The 18,750-nt window shown below is 34.3% G+C and overlaps 2 long non-coding RNA genes across 2 annotated transcripts in view; one reads left to right on the top strand and one right to left on the bottom strand.

Annotated features, from left to right (window-relative positions):
* Positions 1-1,710: 1,710 nt before the first annotated feature.
* On the bottom strand, positions 1,711-4,073 carry LOC118521285 (uncharacterized). The gene is made up of 3 exons (XR_004910091.2): positions 3,984-4,073; positions 2,524-2,615; positions 1,711-2,175 (listed from the first exon to the last, which is right to left on the bottom strand). It is a non-coding gene; the product is annotated as an uncharacterized LOC118521285 (long non-coding RNA).
* The window catches only part of LOC144381276 (uncharacterized), a 79,171-nt gene continuing 62,733 nt past the window's right edge, over positions 2,313-18,750 (top strand). Inside the window, exons 1-3 of the long non-coding RNA XR_013446180.1 lie at positions 2,313-2,595; positions 5,387-5,472; positions 8,616-8,663. This is a non-coding gene — a long non-coding RNA (uncharacterized LOC144381276). The remainder of the gene's footprint in view (positions 2,596-5,386; positions 5,473-8,615; positions 8,664-18,750) is intronic.

Genomic DNA, 18,750 nt, shown 5'->3' with positions numbered 1-18,750 from the left:
TAGAAGCAGTAGACAGAGAGGGCCTGCCATACATTCCCAGTCTCCTGCAATGCTGAAGAATTTTAGAAGAGCATCCAAATGTTTACCATGCCACGAAGAAAAGTTTGGAAACTAGCTAAGAAACAGCAAGAGGATTCTCTAGGGTTTGATGAGGGACACAAGAAGAATGTTTTTCCTTTGAGAAAGTTGAGTTTCTTCATCTGTAAAATAGTGTTAATCACTATCTACTTGCACTTACTTCTACAAAACAATAAGGTGGTTTTAATACTTAAATGATTTGAAGTATGTGAAAGATGCTTTGTAAATGTTCATAAGCACTGTAAAATATTATTTATCTCTATTAATTGTTGTCCACTTGTAGTAGGGGGTCTTTTTATATTTTTTCTACTTAATTTTCCTCTTGTTTGTAAATTTTTGAAAACTTTTCAAACTATTACAGAAATTTGCTGTTTCATAGATTTTTTTGTAAAAAAATAAGCAAAGTCTTGTTAAGTCCTGTAAAATTTTATTCTCTCATAAATTTCTGCTAGATGTAACATGAGCTTAAGTTCATCTTTTTCTGAAATTTTCTACCTTGGCCTTTCCACAGTTACACTGATGGACTCTTCTTTTCTTTACCTCTTCAAAACCTGCATTCAGAAAATTCATACTAAAATACAAATGTTTGCAAATAGCTTTAGGTGAGGGCTCCACTAGGAGTGTGGATAGGATGCGGAGAGCGATTGTTCTCATGAGACATCAAAGTTTCACACATACTTTATCCAATCCCCAAATATTCTTATTCAGCAAGTCTGGCGGGACATCTGTATTTTTAAATAGAGTATTTTAAAACACTGAAGAACACTCCTGCTTACAACCTCTGATCTGAGGGATAAAGCATTCTGGAATGTCAGGAGTCAGTGAGCACATACAGAGGGTTAGGAAGGGCATCCTGGCCTGTCTGGTATCCTTGAATCACATCCCAGAGGTAACTGCTTAGTGTCCTAAAACCAATCAACACATAGAGTCCTCTCTGATATCCAATGGGCTCTGATGTAATACGTGGAGACTTTGTCACCAGGGCTATCTTAAGAAATAGAAATATAGTGCACCGAGTATTTTACTGTGTGTTCTTTGTTCCCCATCTATGTAGTTATTTATCTTGGATGAAACTGTTAATGTCAATAACCAGGCAACTATTAATGAAATATAACTCAAGGTAAGCTATATTTTCATCACTCATTGAATTATGCTTTAATTCATAATCCATGTCACATCATCCTCAGGGGTTAGATTTCATCATTATATGATTGAATGACTTAGACATTCATGTTTATAACAATCTTGCATCCTAATGAGGCCTTTACATAAACATTTTGTTCCCGAACAAATTATTAGAAATAGCTACATTTAACTTACTGTGATTATACCTAAGATGCAAACTTATGTAATAGTCAAGGACTTATTTTAAAATGGTTTAATTTGCAATAGGATTTGAAGACAACTCTTAGAAAGAGTTACCATATAAGTTATATGTACTTTTACCATATAGATTATCTGCCAAATATGTCATATTTTCTTATTCTTTTGTTGTCTAAAATTCGTATGACATTGTAAAGCTTTGACCCTTGACAGCTAGTTCTCTCAGCCATGTGGATAATTGAATTTTAAAGTATATAAAATCTATTAAATAAGAATATTTGGCTTTACAAATAAATGCAATAATGTCAGTTATTTCATAAAGTGCACATTTATTAACTGGCTTCTAAGTGCCAGACAGTATTTCAGACATTTTCACATCCACTATTTCAATATTTTTTTTTCAGAGATGTAACTTAGTAGATTAACAAAACAAACAAATAATATTAGCCTCTTCTTTGGAAGGAATGCAATATGGCATCATGATGCTTAAGTCAGAGGAAATAGCTTCAGAAGTTACTGTTTTAAAATGAAACAGTCCTTGTCACATTCCTTTTCTGAAATATCAACAAAATATTTGTTATTGGTTTGAGACGTAGTGAGGAAAAGAGGTGAAGAGAGCACAGAATTACTCTATTTTCTTATTATAGACCTTCTATTCTGTGCTATATGATGCCCACAGAAATAACTTAAAATATCTCAAGTCCCTTAGAAGTTTGAGAGGTGCAGTTTTGCAACGTTGTGAGGAAATGAGGTCTCATTCCAAGTCTCAGCTGCCTGGAATACAAAAGTGTTGGGTTACTTTAAAGTTCTCCCCCTCCCAATTCTCTTTACTACAAGTATCCTGAGACCATGTCAAGGATGGGGCAGAGGGATGGGTATTCTTTTAAAGTCCCCTGTGAGGTCTCTGGGCTGCCTTTGGTGTCAGGGCATTTGGGAAAAATTTCATCTGAACAGTTTTTTTTTTTTTTAACTTATGGGAGAGCAGGGACAAAATAATACATAATATGTCAAAACTCTTAAAATTCCTGCTTCCTTTCTCAGAGCCAAAACCTCAGAGTATCAGTGTAAAACTTCCACTTGAATCCCAAGGCCCTTGGAGGAGTTGATTCACTGAACACTCACAATGAGGGAGGGAGCTCTTTCCCAAGAGACCGTGTGGGAGCCAGGGCTGAGAAAGTTGGGACTCAACTCAAGGTCTGTTCTTACTTACTCTTCTGAGATTAAAAAAAAAAAAAAAAAAAAAAGACAAATTAGATATTAAAGGGAGAGAAAAATCCAAACTCCTTTGCTTCCTTATATATTATAAAATCAAAGATCTAATATAAAGAAGTAACTTAATAGATCATTTGGTCCAAACACCTACTTAGCAATTAAAGTATTATATTTTTGTTTGTTTGTTTAATCTCTGAAAATGTAAATTGCATATCTGGCTGACTAAATTATAATTCTTTAGAATTTAGAAGCTTTTTTTTTTTATTTTTAGATTTTGACTACTGTATAACAGAGCTTTCTAGCATGGCATCCATTTCCTCTGCCGTTCTCAGCCTCATGCTGAAACTGGGGTTTTACCTTCTTTTCTGAAACAGCAAAGTGTTGGAATCACTCGGTTTTCCTTCTCTAGTTGTCCTCGGAATAAAAGATCCATGATCTTTAGACAGCAAACACCAAATTCTCTCTCTCACATTTTTGATCTGGGCTAGATTATTTTAAAATTAAAGATGAGGTTGTCTTTGTTACTCCCACATTGAATTGCTTTTGTATACAAAAACATATTTATGTGATTTGATACATTATTATTTCTAAAATATCAACTCATAGCACCTTGTTCATCAACAGATTGGCCTAAATGCTACCCGAGAGCTGGTCTAATTAGATCTGAATAAAAATGTCTTCAAACACTGATTGAAGGGATAGAATTTATCTAGACACAAAAGAATTCAGTAAAGTCACTTATTTATTCAATTAATCCAGGGCATTTAGTGTCCATCATTAATCTAGGTTTATTTGGTGCTTAGATAAACGTGGAAGTAACACTGAAAAAGTTTAAGGTTAGTATTCTTAAATCTTAACTTACCTCTAGTTATATCTGTGAAAGTAAATTAGTCTTGACACATTAAAACAAATGTTTAAAACACTCGTGAAAGTATATTGAAAATAAAAGTAAAACTTTTCCCCAGGTTTGCATCTCTGATAATAGATACGTCTTTGACCAGGTCTATTTAAAATTTTTTTGTCTTTTTTTTTTCCCTCATTTTGATTTATCTATGACTTAATAAGAAAAGCCAACTTTAATAAAAACAAAAGCAGAACAAAAACCATTGATTGGTCTATCAGTATCTTTGGAAAACTTTAGGATTTTTATTAAAAGTCATTTTAGGTAGAAACAAATTTATTCTTTCTGTGTCATTAATTTTTAATAAAGTCATTCTTTTAGGCTCTATAGATATATTCAGAAGGTAAATAATTTTGGGAGAGTAATGAATTTGAAAAAGGCTTAATTTAATCAGAGCTGACATCAAACACGATCTTAAGACTATTTTTTCCGTGAATGGGGGTGAAAGTAACAAAACTTGCTTACTTACTTGATCCATCAGAAAGAGAATCTGGTTTCTCTCTTTTAAAACAAAAACAGCACAACAAAGGTAGATAGTGGTATTGTAAGTGGAGGCCTTCCAAATACCACTGGCTCAAATTAAATCATTGGGCATTTCTAGTGAAGTATCTTTGTGTTGAATTACATAAGTAATTGCTTACTCTGTGTTTATGTTTAATTTTAAACCTTTTAATAAGTAATAATTTTCAAGGCAGTAATTTATCTGTTTCTCCCCACTGTATTTCAGATATGTAATAGAAAATTATCTGTTTTTCTCTGAGGTACAACTGTCTCTTTAAATGAAAAACAACAGTTTTAAAATCTGAGATTACAAAATGACAAGTTAATTTATTAGTAAATTATTTCCTGGCTTCCAGTTAGAATGTCATGAATACAATTTATGAATGTAGAACATTGCTTGAATTGCCACAACAGTCCATGGATATCAGCTGTTCAACGTTTGAAGTGTAGGTATATGATAGACATTTAAAAGGATTCTTTTGATTAATTACCAATGGGACATCAAAAATAGTAAATAAAACTCACTAATGGAAACTCAATAAAGAAGGGTTAACTATAGGAAACAAATAGTCTTGACTCAAGAAAATTTAGAAAACAAACTTGTTAAAGGACATTTTCAGACAATTCTTCTGAAACGACCATGTTTGTGGGATATTGAAAAGTCAAGGAACTATTCTGTGGACTCTTCACACTTACTGTCTGATATGTTGAAATAAATTCCTATTTGTATTTAAGTAGGCTAAAGATAACGTTTGTTGCCAAATTTCGCATGCACATGAACTAAGGCTGATTTCCTTAAACTAAGCAACTTTCTTGCAGAGAGTTCAAATTCTACTGTGTACAAGTATATACATATGACTAGAAACTGGTTGACATAGGGTTCTCACAGAATTAAAATCTTAACTTGAATATCTAACGTACTTTGATGAGAAATGGATCAGACTTCTTGGGTTGTGCTGACCCCCGAAATGCAATCTCTGGAAAATTAATTTCTTGAACATTTCATGTCGCTCCAGGAAGGGAGGGACATATCCCAGAGGAGAAAACAGCTCAAAGTGTATCAACTTTTAGAACTTTAGATCAATAACATTTTTTCAATTACTTTATACGTATTTATGTCAGAAAGGATAGTTCTATGTATGCCGTATAACAAGCAACCACAGTATCTGAATAACTTAAAACATCAAAGGTTTAGTTTTCTGCTCACTCTATATGTATTTCAAGGATTGGCTTTGGGCTCCAGGCCACATCATCCTCACTCAGGAATGCCAGGTGTCAGGGTGTCTATCATTTAGGGAAGAGATCATAGTGCCCTGGTTTTTCAAGCTTTCTACCTGCAAATGACATATTCCTTTCACTCCCATATTATAGGTCAATAGGAGTCACAGGATTACGTCTAACTTCAAGGGACAGTTAAGTACAATTTTACCCCATGACCGAAAGAGGAGAGCAAGAAGGTAATAAAAATATTAGTGAACAATACTAATGATTATGACAGCCAAGAATATTAGTCACCAATTTTGAGCTTAATTATTGTCTTTGCTGCATAAACATATACTTTCTCCCTCTTGTTGGCAAATAAAACTCCCTGGATTTCTCAGTGTTCCTGTAAGAAGGCCTAGCCTTCTGAAAGAGGGAGATTAACAGAACATAAAGTTAGGAAATGTTTGCTTTCACTTTTCCTGGAAGCATTTTATTCTTCACATATCATAAAAATTATGTCTGTGGCCATTTGGATTACGTCCCTAGGTTAAGCTTCAAGATGCCAGAGTGACTGGAGTGCCGGGAATGGCCAGCAATCCCTGTCCTGATGGATGAAAGATGACTCCAAACTTAGTGGTGAAAGCGAGGAGAAGACAAGGGGGTCAGCGCTCAGAGACGAAGACCCTTTGCTCTTCTTTGCTCCCGCTTTTATTGGTCCTTTAGGATAATCACAAATCCTTAGCACTGTTTCTCAAGCACGTGATGTGTGACAAGGGGTCTTACTGAAATTGAGAGGATTTACGGGAAAGATAAGATGCTAATCTGCGTGTTCTGCTAAACATAGCCTAAGGGACAATGCATACATCTCTTAGATCACAGGGCCACTGTTCAGGCTAAGAGAGCTTCGGGGAAGGTAACTTCCCGCAGCATTCCGAGGGCAGAGTGGTCTCACGGCCCCCGCGTTCCAAAGGCCCGTGCCCTTCTCCGATACCCTCCCTTGCCCCCAGCGGCCTCTGCGTTACATTTTAGCAAGCCAGGTATTATGGCTGATTTCATGCTCTACATTAACCCCTACATGGAGAGCTCTCTTCCTAGGTATTTACATTCCCAAATCTTTGAAGTTCAGGGATTGGCAATATCTCTAGGTCACAAAAGCAGGAGACATCCAATGTTTATCTGGCCCTTGGAAAGATGTATTTACATTCTCAGGATTCTTGCCATCTCCTCTCAAAGGAGCAAAAGGTTTTTTGTTTGTTTGTTTTGTTTTTCTTTTTCCTCTTCTCCTTCCCCTGGAGAGACAGACAGCTGTCTTTCTACTGGATATAAACAAAGAAAATCCATTGTTCTCCATTCCTTTGGAGATACAGACTTTGAAGTTTGTGTCAGTAGAACATTTTATCTGGCTTTTCTCGTGTCACCCCTGAGGTAAGAATCAGGGTATGAGGGATCACAATGTCATTATTTACTTTTTAAGTGAATAATGATAGACTGGCTCTGATCCAGAATACCTCCACCTCGTTTATTCATTCAGGATAAAATGAATAAAGATCAATATTAAAAATATAACACTTATCTAAGGGAAACAATCCAAAAGCCGGATCTAGTCACAGCAGCAAGACCAGGTCTCTAGTGATATGCGAGACTTGCACCTCATGGGATGGTGCTGGGGTGGCTCCATGAAGTCCAGGTATGGCACCCCTTGATCCAGAAATTGATGAATATAGAAAGCTATTTGCCTTGCATATGCTCAATACACAATGATTGCTCAGGTTCAGGATAATCACTATAAGCACCCCTGTGGGAAAGGGGGAAAAGAATGGAAATCATGGGCCAACTTGTCCATACATTGTTGACATTCTGCTGGGCAACATATCAAGGACTCTTCCACTCCTCATACACTCACATGTTTTGTGGTCTGAACATTAGCTTCATGCCATACCTATTGCTATACTCTTTGGACAAAGTGTGCTATCCGAAGAATAGATGTCCAACCCCTCTGCAGCTACAGCCTTCCCCATACATGGCCGGACACATTTAGCAGTTAATTGATTATGTGTGATTAAAGTTCAGCCAGGAGCTACTTACTGAAGGCAACAAATCACAGTTGGGATGATATACCTGTGGAATTCCCCATCTTCTCAAAAACATCTAATTTTTTACTGCTTGAATCTTTCACTCAAACTGTATTATACTGCTTGAAATTTTCTTTTTATATTGTGGGTACATTTTTTTAGTTGTAGTAATGAACAGATAAGCATTCTTATTTCTACATAAACACATACATAGTGCCAATCTGAAAAATGGAGCACAGTTCTAATATCCCCTTAAAAGCATCGTATGAGGAATGAGGCTAACATACATTTCAAACATGCAGCCAAGTTGAATGGAAATACAACTCTTAGAAGCTAATTTTAAAAATTTAAATCAAGTTGTATTATGATTGAAAACACCAAGTTAAGTAATAGGGCTACCCACCTCAAATTTTCTTTTGAATGAAGCACTTAATACTTTGCATGCATGGTGCATGTATATATTTGAAAGGTATCTCAATAATCACACAATATGTATTCATAAGAGGATATATGCTTTTAGGTTCGAAATAGCATTACTTAAAGAAACTCTCTATTGGCACTCACATGAAATGTTCACTGATAGGACATCAAATGCTATACTTAAAATTAACTTCAAATAAAAGTGGAAGATGCAAACACTTTACAAGTCAAGTGGAATTTATCCCTCCCTCCTTCCTTGTCTCTGTCTCCTTACATTCCTCCACTCTTTCCTTCCTTCCATTTGTTTTTTTGGAGACGATTGTTATTCTTATGCATTCACTCTCTGAACAAAATTTCACTAAGTACCTGCTATGCAGCCTTTCTATTATATAATATTTTGTACTTTGGGCAGATATTGTATACCTATTGAATTAAAAATATTTTTTGAGTTTACAGTCTATTTATAAAGTTCAAATCCAAGTGATATATACAAAGATATGCATTCAGACATTTAGTCATCACCCCTGTCCTGATCACCCTATATTAACTGAACTCCCTTAAGGAACCCTGTTTTATTATGTTATTGTGTAACCTTCCAGTGTTTCTCTATGTAAGTATAGGCAAACATAAAGATATATTATTACCTTCCTATACAAAAGATATGACACTGTTATGTACCTTGAATATAATTTTTTAACTTAACTGTATGTCCTAGAGATTTTCCATATCAGAGTATAGAACCTTCTTTGGTCTTTTTTTTTTTTTCTTTTTCCTAATCTTCACATACGTAACTATACCAGTTTATTTAATCAGTCCTCTTTAGATGAAAATAGCTAGTTGTCACTGAATCTTTTGCTAACACAAAAGTACTATAGGAAAATAACCCTCTGTGTAAATCATTTCAGGTGTTCCTGCAGGATTAATTCCCATAAGAAACATTGCTGGATAAAAGGGTAAATGCATTTTTAATTTTATTAATTTTGTCAAATTATCCTCCATAGGAGTTGTGGTATTTTGTACTCCTACCGAGAATGAATGAAAATGCTTTTTTTCCGTATAACCTCCCCAACAGAGTGTTTTGTCAAACATTTTGGATATTGACCTAAATGATAGGTAAAAATGTCATTGTATTTTAATGAAGATTTCACTTATGATGAATGAGGTTGCACAATTTTTATTTCTCAGGAGATATTTTTATTTAATTTTCAATGAATTGTTCATGTCTTTGCTTATTTTTCTATTGAACTGTTGACTTTTTTCCTCTTGATTTCTAGGTATTTACATATTTGGGGATTACACATTGCCTACAACAAGGTTTTTTCATTTTTAGGAATGAGATGTGTCTTTCTTTTTGCTTATGGTGTCTTTGGGGTTCATTTTTCTTATGGTGGCATTTAAAAACTCACTGATAATTTTATCAATCTTACTTTAATGACCTCTGCACTTTGAGTCATGATTAGAAAGATCTTCCTTCTCTACTGTTATCAAAAAATACAACTACATTTCTTTAATACCTTATGGTTTCATGCTGTGTAGTTACGTTATTTTTTTCACTTATAACTTATCTTGGATTTTCCAATTGTTCAATTATATCATCTTCAAAGAGTGTTAATGTTACTTCATTCTTTCATTTTTAAACTTCTAATAAAAAATAAATTTTGTAGGGGTGCCTGGGTGGCTCATTGGTTAAGCATCTGACTTCAGCTCAGGTCATGATCCCAGGGGCCTGGGATTGAGCCCCATGTTGGGCTTTCTGCTCACTGGGAAGCCTGCTTCTCCCTCTGCCTGCCACTCCCCCTGCTTGTGCTGTCTCTCTCTCTGTCAAATGAGTAAATAAAATCTTTAAAAATAAATAAATAAATTTTGTACCGTAATTGCAATGGCTAATAACCTCTAGCACCTTGTTCGTTAGTCATGGTAATGGTGAGCATTTTCATCTTGTTCCTGCTCCCAGTGTTGTTTTCCTATCTGGTGTGATGGTTTCAGGGCTTGATGTGTATACGTGTGCACATGTGTGCACCCACGTGTGTTAGTGAACATTTTGCTGATTTTTATTTTTTGCTTTTTTTTGTAAATAAAAAAATCAATAGAGAATTTATCAAATGCCATTTCAGCAACCAGGAAAATAATCATGTGATTTTTCACCTTGGGTCAATACAGAGAATTAAATGTAATAAAAGATTTCCTACTGCAATAAATTTCACTTGTCCTTGATGCTCTGTTATTTTAATGTGCTGCTAGATGGGCTTACTACTATTTTATTTAAGATTTTCTTAAATAGTGAAAATTGGTCAGCATTTCTTTTTTGCTTATTTGCCAGTTTGCAATCTTTTTTATATTTTAATATCAGTGTAACTGACACTTTATTAGAGTAATTTGCAATCTTATTTTAAGTGTGATTTAGAATAGCTTATTTGTTTTTTAAGTTTAAAAAAATGCTCTGTAAAACTGTCAAGGCCTACTGTTTATTATTTTGGGGAAAATCTCTTTTATATTTAACTTATAGTTTGATTTTTTTTTAAGGATTTATGTAGATTCTGTGGCCAAATTTGGTATATTATATTTTTCCAGAAAATACTTATTTCCGGAAAATACTTATTTCATCCAAGATTTAAATTTGTTATGTTTTAACATTTTAAAATTACTCTGTTTCAATGCTTATTTTGTTCTTGTGAGCTCTCTTTCTGTGCACCTAGTTTCCTTCATTCTTTCTTTTTCTTGATCATGATAGCTAAGACTTGATCTACTTTTGATTTTTATTACTTTTATTGTTTTATTTTAATAAATAAATTTTGTTATTAGTTCTAATTTGCTTTTCCCCATTTTTTGGGGTTTTAATTCATTCATTTTTGCTTTTATTTCTATATTTATTCATTTTTTCTTCTTTTTTATGGTTTACATCCAAAATATATACTATCTCCATTATCATTACTTTCTGGATATTTTAAATTTTGGGTTTACAGTTCTTTGATCTAGAAGTTTTTTAAACAAGATTTTAGTTTTTAAAATTTAAACAAATAAAATGATTTCTAAATGGAAAGACTTTTGTTTCATATTTTGTATTAATTACTGAATTCGTTGTATTATGGACAGAGAATGCTTTTTGTATTATTTCTACATTTTTAGATTTATGAAGTCTTTTATGACCTAATATATAATCTTTTTTATGCATATGGCATGGGCCCTTGTGACTATAATCAGGGAAATATTTGCATAAATACATCAAACCTACTTTAAAAACATATTGTTTAGGTCTTCATTCTTGCATATGTTTTTATCCATGCAATCTGTCTTTAATTGGCTGGTGGATTTTTAAAAATAGTGTATTATATAAGCAACTCATGCCATTTAACGAAATTGAAATATTTTGATCAAACGATTTTCACATTTCAGTATCTTTCTCTCCTATTTCTTAACATAGTTGCAATATAATGCAGATGTTAACTGGAGGATTTCCAGGTAGTGTTTTAACTTGACCACAATTTGTTAAAAGTCAAAGGTCAAAAACTGTCCTGTTGTCAAGAGGGCAGATTCTGGACATGGAATTCCCCACACAACGTTGCATTTGTAGTTTCAACACCAACTTTTGCTTGGTGAACATCGTCCTTCTCTCTAATGAAAGCTTATGAAAAATTTAGCAATTCTTTTGTTATTTCTCTAAAATGAACATAGTGGTTTAAGTTGATGAAAGTTACTGCCCTAGAGCACTATTTACATAAAATGTGACTCTGTCTACTTAGGGTCAAATTCCTTGCATTCCAAAGATATGTGTGTCACTCTTTCCCCACAAAAGAATGCTTTTCCACAATTCATCAAATTTCATTGTACTTGTGTAAGTGGACACATCCATTATGCACAGTGAGATCTCAAAAAGATGAAGGGGATGTCAGAGAAAAATGATGACTCCTGGTCTCATGTAAAATGTATGTATTCTACTCAAGTTAAAGATGCAAATACAAAAAACATGCCTAGAGGTCTCTGTGAAAGAGGAAAGCAAGAAATGTTCTTTTGGTGTATTCTTTTCTGTGTCTAATCTTTTGCTTATTTAAAAATATAGGCGAGTTAGTAATGCTTATTTGAAGCAGACTCATTTGATTTTAGACAGTGAACGTAGAACTTAAAAATAATTAGTTTTTAAAACCGTGTCCCTACAAATAAATAATAACAAAAAGCTCTTTAGTAATTCAATATAAAAATATAAAAAGAACATGGAGCTGTAATTCACAGAAAAGAAATATACCTGGCCTCATAGAAATCATAGAAAAATAATCATAGAAAAAATCTTGAAACAGTGTATCATAATCCTGTATAATGTTGTAGAAGTTGTTTTTTAAGAGGGCAATTTCAGTGATGGTAAGGGTGTGGTACAAAGGCCATTATGATGAACTGCTGATGGGACTGTAAACTGGTGTGACCCATTTGTGAAGAAATATGGATAAGTATTTAATGGCAAAATACTGTGACCCAGAAAAGCACTTCTTATATTCAAAGGAATACCAGGAGATGAGTACAAATCTTTATATACAACTATATGACTGTTGACATATTATTTATGACAAACACATTCAACCCTCTCCTTGGACACAAACTTAATGTTTGATAATGGGGGAAAAATAATTTGTAACATATCGATAATACGGGAAATTATATAGTTACATAAAATTAGTATTTTTTTAAAGACTTTATTTATTTTAGAGAGAGAGTGCCAGGGGAAGGGCAGAGGGAGAGGCTGAATGTGGAGCTGGACACAGGGCTCAAACCCAGGACCCTGAGATCATTACCTGAGCCAAATCAAGATTTGGTTGCTTAACTGACTGAGCTACCCAGGCACCCCAAAATTAGTAATTTTGAAGGAAATTTAACAGCATGAAAAATTATAGTGTAACACTAAGTAAAATGAAAGCTAGCAGCATACTTCTATTTGCCTATTTATCTTTATATGCAGACACAAAATATACAGCAATATTTTTAGGGACACATTCACACACACACACACACGCGTGCGCACACACACACACAAACTAGTATTATTGGAAGTAAAACTCTAACATGTTAATAGTAGGGAGATATTACTAAATGAGAGGATTATATGATTTTAATTTTCTCTTTTTATTTTAAGTATTTTCCACAGTTTCTTTACTAAGTATACATGAGTAAAAAATTCACTATGGATTTTTATTGGGGGAGGCTATTTCTACTTATTTACCTTTAATTTTAGTTCACCACCAATCATTTTTGCAGGATTATCAGAATAGCCAGTGATCGCTTTATTGAATTCAGTTTCATAATGCAATGTTTCAATGATCAGTTGCAGATTCATACTTCTAGCTTCTCATCTCTTCCATTCTTTCCCAGTGATTAGTTCCAAACTCTATTCTGAAGCACCTGCATCATGTGTGAAATTGGAATGAAAAAACTTTGTGTCCCTTCATAAAGTTTATGTAACCATATTGATTAGGAATGGAGAAAAAAGAGTATAAAAATATTAAGCAGCTATCTCAAAAAAAGTACTAGGTACTTTTATTGGAATGAAATATATACAGAGAAGGGTTCAATCTTCAAATGTACCTTTTACTAAAAACATAGATTGAAAATTAAGTGGAGAGCTGCCTTACTGTGGAATTATGTAACTGAAATGGTAATGTGGTGAGAATTTTCTCTTCAGTTTTTTGAAAACAATACTGAGCTGAAGATTTGTTGGGGCTGGTACTTGCTCCATGTCAAATTGCAGTGTACTAGAATATTGTAATGCTGCTTTTTTAGTAGCATGTGATTGGACTCAATGATTACTTCAAGATAGCAGAGGAGATCTGGTAGTCCCAAGTACACACAACCTTAAACTGTTAACTCACCTGGGAACCATAGGTGTAATGATATGGGAATGATGGATCAGCAAAGTCAGACCCTCTGCTTCAGTAATTTTTGATCTATCGCAAAGATTGGTGAGGTGGGTGTGTACAAAATGGCACACATATGCCTGATTTAATCCTCCTCTTGAAAATATTGAGGAATATAGAAGATCATTCTGCTAGGTGGATCTAAGTACAGTTGTCCCCTGAACAACATGGGGGTTAGGGGCACAGACTCCTCCTCCCACCCTCCCCACCACAGTTGAAAATCCACATAAAACTTTTTTAACTCTGGTGGAGTCGTTAGGGTTTTCTTTATAGAGTATCATGTCATCTGCATGTAGTGAAAGTTTGACTTCTTTGCTGATTTGCACACTTTTTATTGTCTAATTGCTGTGGCGAGGACTTCCATTATTATGTTAAATTAACAGTGGTGAGAGTGGACATCCCTGTCTTTTTTCTGACCACAGAGGAAAAGCTCTGTTTTGCTCCATTGAAGATATTAGCTGTGAGTTTTTCATATATGGCCTTTATGATATGAGGTATCTTCCCTCTCAACTTACTTTGTTTTTATCATGAATGGATGTTGTACTTTGTCGATGCTTTTTCTGCATCTATGGAAATGTTCACATGGTTCTTATTCTTTCTCTTATTAATGTGATATATGACATTGATTGATTTGTGAATATTGAACCACCCTTGCAACCCAGGAATAAATCCCACTTGATTGTGGTGTATGATTCTTTTAATGTACTGTTGGATTTGATTTTCTAGTATTTTATTAAGAATTTTTGCATCCATGTTCATCAGGGATATTGGCCTGTAGTTCTCTTTTTTTAGTGGAGTCTTTATCTGGTTTTGGTATCAGGGTAATCCTGGCCTCATAGAATGAATTTGGAATTTTTCCTTCCTCTTCTATTTTTTGTAACAGTTTGAGAAGGTATTAACTCTTCTTTAAATGTTTGGTAGAATTAGCATGTGAATTCATCTGACCCCAGACTTTTGTTTGTTGGGAGTTTTTTTTGCTTTTGTTTTTGTTTTTGTTTTTTGATTACTGATTCAATTTCTTTGCTGGTTATCAGTCTGTTCAAATTTTCTATTTATTTCTGTTTCAGTTCTGGCAGTTTATATGTTTCTAGGAATTTGTCCAATCCTTCCAGGTTGTCCAATTTGTTGGCATATAGTTTTTCATAATATTCTCTTATAATTGTTTGTATTTCTGTGGTGTTGGTTGTTATTTCTCCTCTCTCATTTGTGATTTTTATTTATTTGGGTCATTTCTCTTTTTGATAAGTCTGGCTTCAGGTTTATCAATTTTATTAATGTTTTCCATTAATCAGCTCCTCGTTTCATTGATCCATTCTATTGTTCTTTTTTAGTTTTTTATAATTTATTTCTGCTCTAATATTTATTATTTCCTTTCTTCTGCTGGCTTTAAACTTCATTTGTTGCTTTTTTTCTAGCTCCTTTAGGTGTAAAGTTAAGTTGTTTATTTGAGATTTTTCTTGCTTCTTGAAGTAGGCCTGTATTGCTATATACTTCCATCTTATGACCACTTTTGCTGAATCCCAAAGGTTTTGGACAATTGTGTTTTCATTTTCATTTGTTTCCATGTATTTTTGTAATTCTTCTTTGATTTCCTGGTTGACCCACTCATTGTTTCGCAGCATGATGTGTAGCCTCCATGTATTTGTGGTCTTTCCAAATTTTTTCTTGTGGTTTATTTTTAGTTTCATAGCACTGTTGCCAGAAAAGGTGTGTGGTATGATTTCAACCTTTTTGTATTTGTTGAGGCCTGTTTTGTGATCTAATATGTGATCTGTTCTGGAGAATATTCCATGTGCACTTGAAAAGAATGTGTATTCTGCTGGTTTGGATGGAATGTTCTGAATATATCTTTTAAGCCCATCTGGTCCAGTGTGTCATTCAAAGCCATTGTTTTCTTGTTTATTTTCTGTTCAGATGATCTGTCCATTGATGTAAGTGGGGTGTAAAACTCTCCTACTATTATTGTGTTTTTATCAATGAGTTCCTTTGTGTTTGTTGTTAATTATTTTATATATTGGGTGTTCCCATTTTGGGTGCATAAATATTTGCAGTTGTTATATCTTCTTGTTGGATTGTCCCCTTTGAGAATATATAATGCCCTTCTTTGTCTTTCTTTCTTTTGACATCCATTTGCATAAAAAGTGTTTCTCCACTCCCTCACTTTCCACCTGCAGTTATCTTTAGGTCTAAAATGAGTTTTTTGTAGACAGCATAGAGATGGGTCTTTTTTTTTTTTAAATCCATTCTGACACCCTACCTCTTTTGATTGGAGTGTTTAGTGCATTTACATTCAAATTAATTATTAATAGATATGTTCTTAGTGCCATTTTATTACTTGTTTTGTCATTGTTTCTGAAGATTTTCTCTGATCCTTTCTTGTCTTTGTCACTTTTGGCATCTCCTTTGCACTTAAGGAATCCCCTTTAACAATTTCTTGCAGGGCTGGTTTAGTGGTCACAAACTCCTTTAGTTTTTGTTTGTCTGGGAAGCTCTTTATTTCTTCTTCTATTCTGAATGATAGCCTTTCTGGATAGAATATTCTTGCCTGCAGATTTTTCTCATTCAGCACTTTGAAAATAACATGTCACTCCCTTCTGACCTAACAACTTTCTGTTGAGAAATCTCCAGCTAGCCTTATGGGTTTTCCCTTGTAAATTAAGGACTTTTTTTGTCTTTCTGCTCTTAAGATTTTTTTATCACCATATTTTGCAAATTTAATTACAATATGTCTTGGTGTTGGTCTGCTTTTGTTGATTTTGATGAGAATTCTCTGTGCCTTCTGGATCTGGATGTCTGTTTCCTTCCCCAGAGTAGGAAAATTTTCTGCTATTAATTCTTGAAATAAATCTTCTTCCCCCTTTTCTCTCTTTTCTTCTTCTGGGACTCCTATAATACAAACGTTACTACATTTGATGGAGTCACTGAGTTCCCTAAGTTTATTCTTGTGTTCCCTAATTCTTTCATTTGGCTTCATTATTTCCCATTTTTTGTCTTCTATATCACTAATTCATTACTCTGCTTCTTCCAGCCTGCTGTTCATTGCATCAAGCTGGTTTCCAATCTCATTTATTGCATTCTTCATTTCTGATTGATTCTTTTTTGACTCTTTTATCTCTATAGTTAGCGTCTCCCTGATGTCTTCTATTCCTTTCTCAAGCCCAGTGAGTATCTTTATGATTGTTGCTTTAAATTCTCCATCAGACATGTTACTTATATCTATTTTGCTTAGATCTCTGGCTGTGGCCTTATCTTGTTCTTTCATTTGGGATAAATTTCTCCATCTTGGCATTTTGTTTAAGTCTGCCTTCTTCTGTATGTTAGAAAAGCCAGTTATTTCTCCTGCTCCTGAAAATAATGGCCTTATGAAGAAGTCATGTAGTGCTCAGTGCCTGAGGATTCAGGGAATGTCTCTAGTGTGTGTTGTGAGTACTATGCTGTTGTGTTGTGGCTGCTCTATCTTTTAGGCCAATTGTCTACAGAGGCTCTCCTTGCCAGTTGTGGGCAGCGTTTGGTCCCTGGCCTGAATGTGGCAAGTTTTAAGTAGATGCGTTTTTGTCTGCTTGAGAAGTGAGACCTGACCCTAACTCCACCATAACTGAGGCACTGCAGAACTCTCTGGTTGGAAAATGTGGTGTGGGTAGGGGTCTGTGCTGGTCTTCTGGGGGAGGGGCCCACCACTCTGGGACTGAGGCAGGCTTGACTGAGAAGGGCAGTTTCTCTAGAGCCCCGGGGTAGGGGGTGGGGCTGGGGGTGGGAGCTTGGTGTAAACAAGTTGTCAACACTGAACTACTCCCTCAGGTGGCTCTGTGTTTATGCTGAGGGGAGGGGAGGGAAATGGCACCAGCCACCTCCTTTGTTCCTGGAGAGGAGTCTCCATGAATGCTGCCTCTCATCCATGTATAACTTTTGACTCCCCAGAAACTTAACTCCTGGTAGCCTACTCTTGACTGGTAGCCTTACTGATAACACAAATGGTCCATTAACACATATTTGGTATGTTATATGTATTAGACCCTGTAACCTATAACCTTACAATAAAATAAGCTAGAGAAAGGAAAATGCTATTAACAAACTCATAAGGAAAGGAAATATACTTACACTACTATATTCTATTTATTAAAAAATATCCACATATAAATAGACTTGTGCAGTTCAAACCCGTGTTGTTCAAGGGTCAACTGTACACTATTTTGTAATATTGTCAATTTTCAATCTAATCTCCTTCAATTGTAGGATTTCAGGCAGTCATAGGTTAACATTTAGTTTGCCATCATATTTAAGTTTAAAGCATTTTTCAGAGCTAAAAATATATACCCTGACAAAAATAATAAACATGCATATTTATTCATTTGCCTTTATTGCAACCCTTAGCTAGTGTTATTTTGACATATATGTGTGATTACTTTTTTTCTCAGAAGGTAGTACACTGGGCACTGACTGGTAATCTTTAACATAAGACTTATAGACAATGAGATTATAATTATAAGACAAAGAGACATTTTCTTATGTATATGGAATATTATGCAAAAATGAGCAGTAATTAAAAAACAAATTACTATCAAATAGGTATTGAAGTGGAAATATTCCCTTAAAACTGATATCTGAGAACTCTCAAACTTAAAAGATATCTTTGAATCAAGTGCGTTTCTTGAATTATCCAGATTGGTTTTACTTGAATGAAGCTCTGTTCACCTTCATTTATTCTTCCAACTCATTGTGGATTTATCTGATTTGGAACTAAAACAGTGGTAAAAATATTCATCTGATTTAGTTATTATTTAACTCTTATAATATGAGTATTGTATCATATGCTGTACAAAAACAATTATAATATTCCTCTAAAGTTCTGCATTTGAGACCATCTTTGTTTAATCTAGGAATTGAAATAATTAGGTGTTTCTAAGGCACCTTATTTATTACACAAAGGTATAGCCATAGAATCTCAAGAAGACAATAATCAGCCTTCCATAAATTCTTCATCATTTTAATATTTACAATCTGTACAAATTAGATTTTTCTTCCTAAGTATAACTTCTACTATTTCAAAATTCAGTATACTAGATTGTAATAAAGAATTTGACCTTATTATTGATGTTTGACTGTTGACAGCTTTCAAACCCCATCACTCACTTTACCTACATCT

The sequence above is a fragment of the Halichoerus grypus genome, chromosome 3, assembly GCF_964656455.1.
Source record: "Halichoerus grypus chromosome 3, mHalGry1.hap1.1, whole genome shotgun sequence".
In the NCBI taxonomy this organism is placed as follows: Eukaryota; Metazoa; Chordata; class Mammalia; order Carnivora; family Phocidae; genus Halichoerus; species Halichoerus grypus.
This window is presented reverse-complemented; position numbering and strand designations above follow the sequence as displayed.